Source organism: Arvicanthis niloticus, chromosome 6 (assembly GCF_011762505.2).
Source record: "Arvicanthis niloticus isolate mArvNil1 chromosome 6, mArvNil1.pat.X, whole genome shotgun sequence".
In the NCBI taxonomy this organism is placed as follows: Eukaryota; Metazoa; Chordata; class Mammalia; order Rodentia; family Muridae; genus Arvicanthis; species Arvicanthis niloticus.
Window position 1 is genome coordinate 7131706 of NC_047663.1, and position 12069 is coordinate 7143774.

A 12069-nucleotide genomic window follows, 5' to 3' on the forward strand; every position below is an offset into this window, starting at 1 on the left:
AGAGGACACAGGTTCGGTTCCCAGCACCCACAGGGCTGCTCACAGCCCTTTATAATCTAAGTTCCAGAGGATTCCATGCCCTCCTTTGGCCTCCATGGGCACTGCACACATGTGGTACACACACACACGCACACACACACACACACACACACACACACACACACACACACACACGTAGGCAAACATTTGTACAAATAAAATATAAATTAAACCTTAACGTTTGTTTATGGCGCAAGCAACTCCATTGTCGGTATCCTAGTTTTAGAGGTCAGATGGTGTTAGAATGCCAACCAAGGCAGCCTGGCCCCTCAAAACTTATGCCCTAACCTTTCTCTGGGTGACTGACTTGCTGGGTGGGGGGTTCCCAGTCCTTGAGAGGGAGGAGTGAACAACAGGAGAAGCAGCCAGTATGACGCCCCCCCACCCCATAATCCTAGCATTTACAAGGCCAAAGCAGGGTGATTGAGAGTTCCAGGCCCACCTGTGCTATGGAAAAAGACCCTGTTTAAACAAAATAGGGTCTGTGAGATGGCTCAGTGGGTAAACCATACTTGCCACACAACCTAGTGGCCAGAATTGGGTCCCTGGAATTGAGTCCCGTATAAGGAAGAGAAACAACTCCATAAAGCTGTCTGGTCTTTGCATGTGTTCCACCTTTGTGGGCAGGGATCCCAGAGTGGTAAGATTTGAACCCCAGACCCTGAGTCCTTCTAGGGTAGTCCTAGCCTCCCTTCATCCCATTCTCCAGCACCTCCCATTTCCCCTCTATACAGGCCCTTGTCCACCCCAGTCACTGGGCCCTGGACTCAATTAGGCAGGCCTGGGGAGGTCTGCTGGGCTCACACTGCCTCCACCACTCTGCAGCCCTGGAGGGAGCACAGATGGCTCTGAAGAGTACAAGTGCTGCAGTGAGGGGTGTGTGTGTGTGTGTGGGGTTCCGCTTCTAGGAGGTAGGGATTCAGAGCTCTCCTGGAAGGAGAGCCTCGCATGTGTGTTTGTTCATTTGTCCATGACTCAGTATCTCCAGCTTCCCAGGATGTGTGTGTGTGTGTGTGTGTGTGGCAGGTGTAGTGTATGTGTGTATGTGTGTATGTGTGTGTAGTGTGTGTAGTGTATGTGTATGTAGTGTTTGTGTATGTGTGATATGTGTGTGTCTATGTATGTAGTGTTTGTATGTAGTGTATGTGTGTGTGTGTGGTGTGTGTAATGTATACGTGTATATGTGGTGTATGTGTGTGTGTCTCTGTGTATGTAGTGTTTGTGTCTGTGGTGTATGTGTGTGGTATGTGTGTAGTGTATGTGTGTGTATGTAGTATTTGTGTGTGTATGAATATATGTGTGTGTGGTATGTGTGTAGTATATGTGTGTATTGTGTATGGTGTATGTGATGTGTATATGTGTGTGTGGTATGTGAGTGTGTGTGTGGTGTATGTGTGGTATATGTGTGTGTGTGTAGTGTTTGTGTGTAGTGTATGTGTGTGGTGTGTGATTATGTATATTGTGTGTGGTGTGTGTGTAGTGTTTGTGTGTGTATATGTATGATACCTGTGTGTATGTGTGTGGTGTTTGTGTGCATAAAGTTTATGTGTATGGTATGTGTGTAGTGTATATGTATGTATGTGTGTGTGGTGTGTGTGGTGTATATGTGGTGTGAGTATATGTGGTCTGTATATGTGTGTGGTGTGTGTGGGGTGTGAGCATATGTGATGTGTATAAGTGTGTGTGGTGTGTGTGAATGTGTGTGGCTTGAGTGTGAAGTGTTTGTGTGTGTGGTATATATGTATGTGTGGTATATGTGTATTGTGGGGTATGTGTCTAGTGTGTGTGCACATGTATGTGTGAGCGTGCATGTGTGTACATGTGTGTGAGAGCGTACATGTGTGTGTGTGTGCATTCTCACAAAGGGCTGAATCCCCCATGTTTTGTTTGGAGTCTATTTTTAGACTCCCCCTCCTGCCTATTGTCTTATTTTTAGGGTCCCAGCTCCTTCTGACTGGAAGATCCAAACTCCCAGACACATCTGTCCCCACCCCTCATCCTGAGTCAGGGCCCCACAAAGCTTGTGCTCTAACCTCATTCTGGGTGATTGGCTTGTGTGTGTGTGTGTGTGTGTGTGTGTGTGTGTGCGCGCTCATGTATGTGTGTCCCCAGTCCTTGGAAGAGTATGGGCACTAGACAGAGAAGAGCCAGTGTTCTAGAAGAAGACAGAGGTGACATGGGGACCAATAAATTTTCAGGGGCACACTGCCTCTGAAGACTTGGAGAAGGTTCCCCTATGTTAGGGTATCTAGTCAGGAGGCTAGCCTGCCTCTCCTTAGGATGATGGTTTCTCTATTCTAAGCTCCCATGTTCCCACCTCTGAACGGGGATAACCGCAACCCTCTTCTCCAATCCCAACGCACTGCAAGGTTAACAAAGAGTTCTTAGCCGGGTCCTCAACCCTATCCATGTGAAGGGTCAGCCAGCAGACCTGGAGGACAGGAGTCTGGGCATCAGCTGAACCCTGAGCTGATGGCAGCAGGAACTGGCACACTGAGTGGTCCCCAAGTCTCCCATGTGCTCTGTGTAGAGTGTTCAGTATTACAGAACAGAACTGGGGAGGGGAATCGTTCTCCTGAGTCCCCAGCTTTCTCTGCGCATACCTGTGCACCTGTATACATGCATGCACACACAGGGACGCATGGGCCAGGGGAGGGGCTGGAGGAGCACACACATCTCCTTGCTGTGAAACACTCAACTATTATCAGTATTTGTACCAATGCAATAGTTAAAACTATTTCAACAATTCGACAACACGACGCTGTTACACTCACAATGGCACCACTGTGTGAACTCTGTCTCAAGCATGAGGCCAGCGCACTCATGACGGCCACTGTCATCTCTCTCCTCTCCAAGGACCCCCACTTCAAACCTCTGCCTTATCTTTCTTAGAAACCTGAGGCTCAGAGAGGTTATGGTCACATAGCAAGTCCAAACCTTGCTCTTCCAGCCCAGCAACTATACCCATCAGGCCCAACACTCACTGGTCCAACTCATCTGTACCTCACAGGAAACAGCGGCGCAGCCCTGAGGTGAGGAGAGGAAACCAGTGGTCCCCGAAAGATCTCACCAACAAGGAGCCTATGAGGCCAGCAGTTCCAGCTCTGGTTCTGAAGGGTCTACCTTGTCCTGTAACTTTGAGGGACATCTCGGGCAACAGATCTTTTCTCTGCAAGGTGGGAGAGGCTGAGAGACCTTGGAGCATCAGCAGAAGCCCTGCAGTCTTCATGCCTGCTTTCTTCTCTCCCTTCCTCCTCCCAGGTTCCCTGAGCCACTACTCACCTTTGTCCCCCCCAGAACGGCTGGCATCCAGGGAGGCTGGCTGTGGGTAGAGGCTCGAGCCTAGCGAAGGGTCCTCGGAGATGAAGCTGGTGCTGAAAAGCTGTGGATGGATATAGACCTGTCGAAGCTGGGGAAGCTTGGGGTGTTAGTCCCACTCTCAGCTGGCTGGGATCTGGCCCATGAACCCCATCACTTGTTTCCAGGTTTGTACAGCTCCACCCTGGTGAATAATGCCAGCTGCCTGGGGAGCTGGGCCTTGCTGGCTCTTTGATGAGTTGGGGGAGGTATAAGTGGGCGGGGACAAGGAAGGGTCAAAGACTGAGCGAAGGCTCAGACCGTAGAAATGGTTAAATTGCTAACAATAGGTGCCACCCAAGCTCCTCAGGGCTCTATGTCCTTCTGACTCTCAGTGGCCCCCTTTGGGCTCTGGGCCAGGGCGGGACTCTGGCTCACCCCACCTTGACCACAGCAATAATTAACCCCATGAACTCAGCGCATTAAAGATCCAAATCACCAATGCCTCAGGAGGGGGAACTCCAGAGGCCCCAGGAGGGCATCCTGCTTCACCTGCCCCACCGCCCCTGCCTGGCAGACACCTCCACCCCATTCAGGGAGTGGGGGAAGGCCTACTTGACTCTGACTTAGGAGACATCTTCTCCATCATCTGACTTTTGTCTTTGATTTTTTGAGACAGGGTTTCTCTGTGTAGCCCTGGCTGTCCTGGAACTTGCTTGGTAGGCCAGGCTGGCCTCGAACTCAGAAATCCACCTGCCTCTGCCTCCCAAGTGTGTGTGGAATTATACCTGGCTGATCTCTGCCCAGCCCCACCCCCGCCCCTGCTGCTATCTCTGATCCCCTCTTTCATTCTCTGGAGCTTGTTTATTGGCACCCCTCCCATCTACTCTGCAAATGTGCCAGGCTTCAGTCCCTCCTCTTCCTAGCAGCCTGCGTTGCTTGTCTGCTGGCACTTGGCAGTGTGCTGGCCCCCGATGGCTGAGTGTGCATCAGCTGGGGATGGCTGGGATGCCACAGGAAAGCCAGGGAAAAGTAAGGAAGGCCGGGGAAGGGATCCTTGGCCTCAGAAGTGAGCCCATAGGATGGCTGGCTATTGGGAAAGACAGGAGATGCAGTTTTCCTTCATTCGTTTGGAAAGATTTCTTTTTAAATCTTGCCTCTGCCTCCCAAATGCTGGGATTAAAGGCGTGTGCCACCACTGCCTGGCCCTGAAAGATTTCTTTTTAAAGTATGTATATATGTGTGTAGGGAGAGGGTTGTGTACGTTTTTGGAGACAGAAGAGGTGGCCCTGGGCCTCCTGATGTGGATCTGGGAACCAGAGTCCTCTTTGAGAGTACTATGGGGGCCTCTCTAAAACCTTCCTCCCTCCCCCTTCCTTTCTTCTTCTCCTTTTCTCTCTCTTTTATGGTACATTATTTTATTCTTATTCACTCATTAGACAGGATCTCACTATGTAGCCTTGGCTATCCTGGAACCCATTCTGTAGGCCAGACTGGTCTTGAACTCACAGAGATCCATCTGCCTCTGCCTCCTGAGTGCTGGTTGGTGATTAAAGACGTGTGCCACCTGGGAGGGCTGAATTTAGCATGTTCACTTTAACATAATGATCTCACGATTCACCCATTGTCTTGCGAATTATGTAATTTCTTTCTTTATATCACTGAATAAAACTGCACCATGTCTCTGTGCCACTTCTTTATCCATCCATCCACTGAACACCTAGGGTCTTCAGCTTCTTGGCTTCGGTGCCCAGCACTGCATAAACCTGAATGTGCAAATACCTCTGCAGGATGCTTCAAGCCCTTTAAGGAAGTACCCAGGAGCAATGCAGCTGGGTCTTAATGCAGTTCTGTTTCCAGCTTTCTAAGGATTCTCCATACTGGTTTCCATATGGCTACACAGCTGTTCCACCCTTCCACTGGATATGTGAGGAGCAGGACACAACTCTGGGTCCACACGTGGCTCAGCTGGGGATGTCTGCCTGGGTTCAGATCAGTGGGTCACGGGTGGAAGTAGCATGTGCCATCTCTTGGTTCGGATTGCCTTTTCCCTCTCCCTTCTGCTGTGTTGATTCTAGTGGGCCAGTGTTGGGGATCTAGTGGCTGAAGGATGGAAGGGGACCTGTCCTACACAGCCCACTGTCCGAGCCAAACTGTCATCATCATGTGTGCTGCTGTTACATGGAAGGAAGGGACAGGAAGAGTCATCGACCGTCACCTGATGATCCAGTCACCCCTCTCTAATTGGATGCAACACCACCCTAATTGTTTGGGGCCTTGGGGCTTCTGAGAGGGGCTGGAGTACAGAACTGCAGAAGAGTGAGGAGGACTCTGTGTGCACAGCCGTCAACTCTATGTGCAGAGCTGTCATCCATGCTCGGGAAAGGCTTCCTAATGCAGCTGCTTTACGGTTACCTCCCTGGAATTCCTCGCCCATGCTGTGTAAGTAAGTCTGATGAACTCGCTACCTCCTTGGGTGTAAGATTTGGTGGGATTTACTTTTGGCATGTCATTGGAAGTTTGAAAGGAAGCAGGTAGACATTACCTGTAGAGAATCCCCCAGCCAGTAAGAAAAGTCTCCCAACAAGGACCTAAATGTCTGCCACTGCTCAAAGGAGGGCCATTTGATTCACATCTTATTGTGGCGTAAAAAGAGGTTGCTGTGTATTGCATGTAGCCAGTGAGATGCTGGGGGTGTTTGTTAAGACAGTTTGTGTACTCTCTAATACAGACAGAACACACACACACAACACACACACACACACACACACACACACACACACACACACACACGACCTTGATTCCTACAGTGGCTCATTGCCAGGCAGTGTGTGACCACCGAGACCTACAGCTGGCAACTAGACAGCGTGAGGTCTGAGGACAGCGATACCGGAAGCTACAATTCTTGACGTACAGTAAATATTCAGTAAAATGGGTTGAATGAGCTGGGGAGTGGTGGCTCACACTTTTAATCCCAGCACTCAGGAGGCAGAGGCAGGCGAAGCTTTTGTGAGTTTGAGGCCAGCCTCATTGTACAGAGGAAACTCCAGGACCACCAGGGAAGCCCGACCAACCCAAGACTTTCTCAGAGACCCCGGTGAAAGGAGAAATGGATCGCAGGTTCTATGTTTTTGTCCAGGAGTGGACTTGGCAAGGCTGGTCTGCGACTGGATCCAGCCAGTGTCTTGAAGGTATTAAGATTAAGGTTTCTGAGGGTTTGACTTCCCCCCTGGGCTGTGGTTATCAGTCCTAGGTAGGATAGCTGTGTCTGAGTTGTCCTGTGTTTTCTCTGCCAGAACTACTAATTTATCTCTCTGCTGACCTTGGACAATTTCCCCGGCAAGCAGTGCATAAGATACTGTAGTTATTAATACATTTGCTTGGCGTAAGTCATCAGCTTAGGCAAGACTGCTCTGTCGCAGCTATTGCTTTTTTGTTTATCTGTCTCTTTTATTTCTCATTTTCTTCCTTCCTCATTTCCCAGCCTGTCCCCCTTGACATCCCCCATCCTAGACCCTTATTCCCAAGAGTTTGGGCCAAAAGAACAAAATGCACTTGTGGGAGAGCCGTGAACACTGATGGCTGAAGTCTCAAAGCCCAGGAGATGGGCAGGTGCCAAACAATTATCCTGAGAATAAACACCTAGGTGGGTGGGTGGGCAGGCCCTGTCCATGAGTCAGAGGTCACTGAGTGGTCACTCTGATGCAAGGAGAACGTGATTGGAGATGATTCAACCACGTAAAGGCCAGGCTGACTGCTACAGCCGGAGGTCCAAAAGACCTTATGTCTGTGAAAAATATCAACAGTCAAGGCTGGGGATGTAGTTGAGAGGTGGAATCCTTGCCTGGCCTAGCAGGGGAGGCCTGGGTTCAGTTCTCAACACTTCAAGTTGGGGTGGAATGGCCAGCAAATACATATAGTGTAAATGTTGTTGATTATAAGTAGAAATATAATAAGAACCCCTCCCCATTGGTGTTTGTTCTTCTTTGCTTGCCATTGCTGTGCTAAAACACTGACCGAACTAACTTGGGGAGGAAAGAATTTATTTGGTTGGTACTTCTATCTCAGTCCATCACTGAGGGAACCTAGAGGCAGGAATTGAAGCAGAGACCATGGAGAAATGCTGCTTACTGGCTCAATTCCCTTGTCTTGCTTGGCCTGCTTTCTGATACAACCCAGGTCCGCCTGCCTAAGGGATACAATGCCCACTGTGGACAGGGTCTTTCCACATCAACCCAGTCATCAATAAAATGCCCCCCCCCCCCACCAAACATTCTCACAGGTCAGTCTGATGGAGGCAATTCCATCAAACTGGCATAATATTAATCTTACCTTTTTATTTTTATTATTTGGTGTGTTTGATAATATTAAGGCTTGGAGAGAAAAACATCTCCTGGACATAATAACCTTTATACCATGACACTTCTGAGGCCACACACTGGTGAGTATTCTTGACTTCAAGGCCCAGTTGTGTTTTTCACCTATGCTGGGGAATTATGCAGACAGGTTGAAGAGTTTTGAATGGGTAAAAGCAAGCCAGAGGCAGGTGCAGTCATACTTGTCTCTGGCTGTCCCTAGATAGCCACAGGCCGGGAGCCCATTCTAAGCAGAGGTATTCGAACTTGCTTAGGTATCTTCACTGGGCCCTTCAGGCCTGTCATGAAGAGGTATATAGTTTAGAGTGGCATGGACCTGTGGCCAAACCTTGAAGCCACTCAGCTCAGGCTTTTTAAGTCCTCCACCCTCGCCTTTATGAGCAGAACCCCAGGCAGGAAAGGGAGCTGAGTGCCGAGAAGACAATGGCATGCTGAAACGGACTGGGAAGAGCCCCTGTCCTTCTCTCTAGCAGCAGGCAAGTCAACCTCTTAGTCATCCACACATGACCAGCTGCCAACACTCACAGCCAATGGAATCCATGTGCCCTGTGTGCCAGGCTTCATTGAACTGAACCAAACAATTATACTTCTGATACGTGCTGCAAAAGAACTTTGTGTCTTAATCTTTATTCCATTTGGCACTTCTAATAGGCACTGTAAAAGAACTTTATATTTATTTATTTATTTACTTTTGGGTTTTCAAGACAGGGTTTCTCTGTGTAACCTTGGCTGTCCTAGAACTAGTTCTGTAGACCAGGCTAGCCTCCAACTCAGAGATCTGCATGCTTTTGCCTCCCAAGTGCTGGGACTAAAGGCCACCAAGAATTAAGAATTAACTTTCTTTCTTCCTTTCTTTCTTCCTTCCTTCCTTCCTTCCTTCCTTCCTTCCTTCCTTCCCTCCTTCCCTCCCTCCCTCCTTCCTTCCTTCCTCCCTCCTTTCTGGCTTTGTTTCATTTCATTAACAGATTCATCGTTCTCTCTCCCTCTGACACCCCCATGTCATAGATTAAACTCAGGGCCTCATTTATACTAGGCAAGTTCTTTCCTACTGAGCTATGCACCCTGCTCTAAAAACTTTACTTTAAAATTATTTTTCATTTTAGGGCTGAAGAGATGGCTCAGTGGTTAGAGCACCATTTCTCTTCCAGAGGTCCCGAGTTCAATTCCCAGAAACCACATGGTGGCTCACAACCATCTGTAATGAGTTCTGGAGTGTCTGAAGACAGCTACAGTGTACTCATAAATAAAAACAAACAAATAAATCTTAAAAAATATGTTTTTTTATTTTAAAAGATTTACTTATTTTATTTTGTGTATGTGAGCATTTGCCTGGATGTAGTGTGTGTGTGTGTGTGTGTGTGTGTGTGTGTGTGTGTGTGATGCCTTTAGAGCTCAGAGAAGAAAATTAGATCCCCTGGAACTGGAATTATAGATAGTTGTGAGCCACCATGTGTGCTGGAAACTGAACCCAGGTCCTCTGCAACACACAGAACAACAAGTGCTCTCAACTGTTAAACCCTAAAATTATTTTATTTGAAAAACAGAATTGCATGGGCTGGAAAAATGGCTCAACCATTAAGAGCTTGAATTGTTCTTACAGAAGACCTGAGTTGGGTTTTTAGTATTCATGTTGGGGCAGCTCAGGAAGGCTTGTTAACTGCAGCTCCTGGGGCTCTAGTGCCCTCTTCTGGTATCTGAAGGTAGTTGCACTCATGGCGCGCGCGCACGCGCGCGCGCACACACACACACACAGAAACACAGACACACACAGAGACATACATAGACACACGCACACACAGTGTTAAAAAATAAAAACTAGAAACTTTTTTACTTAGAAAATAGAAACTTTTTAAGATTTTTATTTATGCATATGGGTACAACATAGCTGTCTTCAGACACACCAGAAGAGGGCATCGGATCCCATTACAGATGGTTGTGAGCCACCATGTGGTTGCTAGGAATACAGATGGTTGTGAGCCACCATGTGGTTGCTGGGAATTGAACTCAGAACCTCTGGAAGAACAATCAGTGTTCTTACCCTCTGAGACATCTCTCCAGCCTACAGCGAGGACTTGAGGCTGACTTCTTCCAGCACAGGTCTTGCAGTTCAACTTGTCAGACCATCCATCTATGCTGTTGCCTGGACCAGTGGCTCTGTTTCACTGCTCACACTCTAGAGATGCATCAGGGTTCACATGTCCATTCTCCTGGACATGTGAACCATTTCCAGTTAGCTGTGATCAGCTAGGCAGAAGACTGTGTGTACATGCGTTTTCATTCCTATTGGGCCACTACCTGGGAGCTGAATTGCTGGGTCGTGCAGTGGGTATATATTCAACCTTCTACAAAACTGTCATTGGGTTAGTGACACTTATCTGTAATTCCAGCACTTGAGAGGCTGAGGCAGGAAGATTGCAAGTTGGAGGACAACCTCGGCTACATGGTGAGACTCAATCTCAACAAATCGAGGGCTAGAGTTATGGAGTTATGATAGTCCAGTGATAGGCTTGCCCAGCAGGAGCAAGGCCCAGGTTTGGATTCTCAAGCCACAACAAAACAAAACAATACCAAAAAAGCCCTGCCAGTTGGTAGCCCAGTTGCCGTGTGTCTTCTCCACCACTGAGTTTTGTTATTCATTTTAGGTACATTTCCTGGAAATGCCTACATGTCCCTAGGCTGCTGATCTATAAAGCCTGCTGGTCATTTGTGTATTTCTTTGATTCACAGGCTGTTTCCATCTCCTCTGTCTCTACATATTCCACAGCCTCGGCTTCTACTCATGCTGTGGTACCTTTTTGTTTGGGCATTTTGAGACCTTCCCTAGATTCCTCTTCGTCTCTTTCTGATGTAGACAAGACTCCCTAAACACATTACACAATCCACTCCCCTGGTCTAAAGCCTGTGGTGCCTCTTGTAGCCTCTGCCTGCCAGTCATGATACCTCCAGCCCCTGGTTCCAGTCTCCCTCTCCTGCCTTCCATTGTCTGTCTCTGCTCTCGCCCCTCTCCCCATGTCTTGAGAATGTAAAATACCCCGTCCCTTTCCTCAGTCAAGGTTTAAATCAAGCCCAGCTGCCTCCAGAAAGCTATTGGCCAGCTCCGCCTCACATGCTGTCGTCCTCCTCCAAACTCCTCGTTACCTTTATAAAAATTGTATTTCGTGTTTATGAGTCTTTGGCCTGCGTGCACGTGTGCCCACCACATGTGGGTCAGAAGAGGATGTCAGACCCCCCCCCTCCCGGAAACTAGAGTCACAGAGGATTGTGAGCTGCCATGTGGATTCTGGGACCCAAACTGGTCCTTCGCAAGAGCAGCCAGTACCCTTAACTGCTGAGCCATCTCTCCAGCCCCCTCTTCCTGGCTCTCCTGACACCTTCTCAGCCCTTTCTCCCTTTAGATTGTTATTATTGATGTATACCAGGGTAGCTGGGGCTCGGCAGCAGGCTTGGTAGTACCAGGAACATGCTCCTATTTATGATAAAGGACCCCCATCCCCCAATTAATCCCCCAATAGTATTATTAATATTAATATTATTAATAATAGTATTATTAACCAAATAATACAATTCTCACTTCTAAAAATTGTGTATCATCCTCCCTAAAATTCTCCTCTGGTGGGGGGGACTCCAGGTGTGAGATAGGGAGCAGAAGCGTAGGAAGGGCAGCGTCCTTTCTCTGTCTAAGACCATCTGTCTTAGACAAGAGGACTGGACTTGGAGTTTGTAAGGCCTGTCTGAGTTTGATCCCCAGGACCAAGATGTTGGAAAGAAAGATCTGAACTACACGAGAGGGTGTTGCTTCTCCAGGGTTACATGGGAATACACAAAGCCTATTAAGTGTATAGAGGTGGAGGACCCGGGCCTGCTTAGGAGATCTTGATCCTGTCCCTTCAGAAAGAACTGCAGGTCCCAGTATGGAGGAAGCTGGGGAGAAGGACAGTAGGTTTGAGACCAGCCTGGGCTACACGGTCAGTTGAGAGAGCTGTGTAGACAAACCATGGCTCTCCCTCACACGTGTCCTCCCACCCAAGGGTCTCCTGGGAAAACACTGCTGTCTCCATCACACCACACTCAGTTTTTTTTTTAAAGGGGTTTGAAGTGAAATGGGGGAGGGAGTACCGTGAACATGTAAAAGGGGCAGAGAGGGGAGTCAGGGGCTTAAAGGACCACACTTGCTCAGTCACACTAGTGGCAGCAGGGTCAGCACTGATGCAAGGGGAAGAGACAGCCTCAAGTCTCAGGTTCGTTCCAGGTTCATTCAGACCTGGCTGTCCCCATCCGGTGGAGCTGTAGTGACAGTCTAGCAGTATGCCCGCCCACTTAGTGGTGACCTCTGGACGTGTTTCTCCATAGCTGTCAT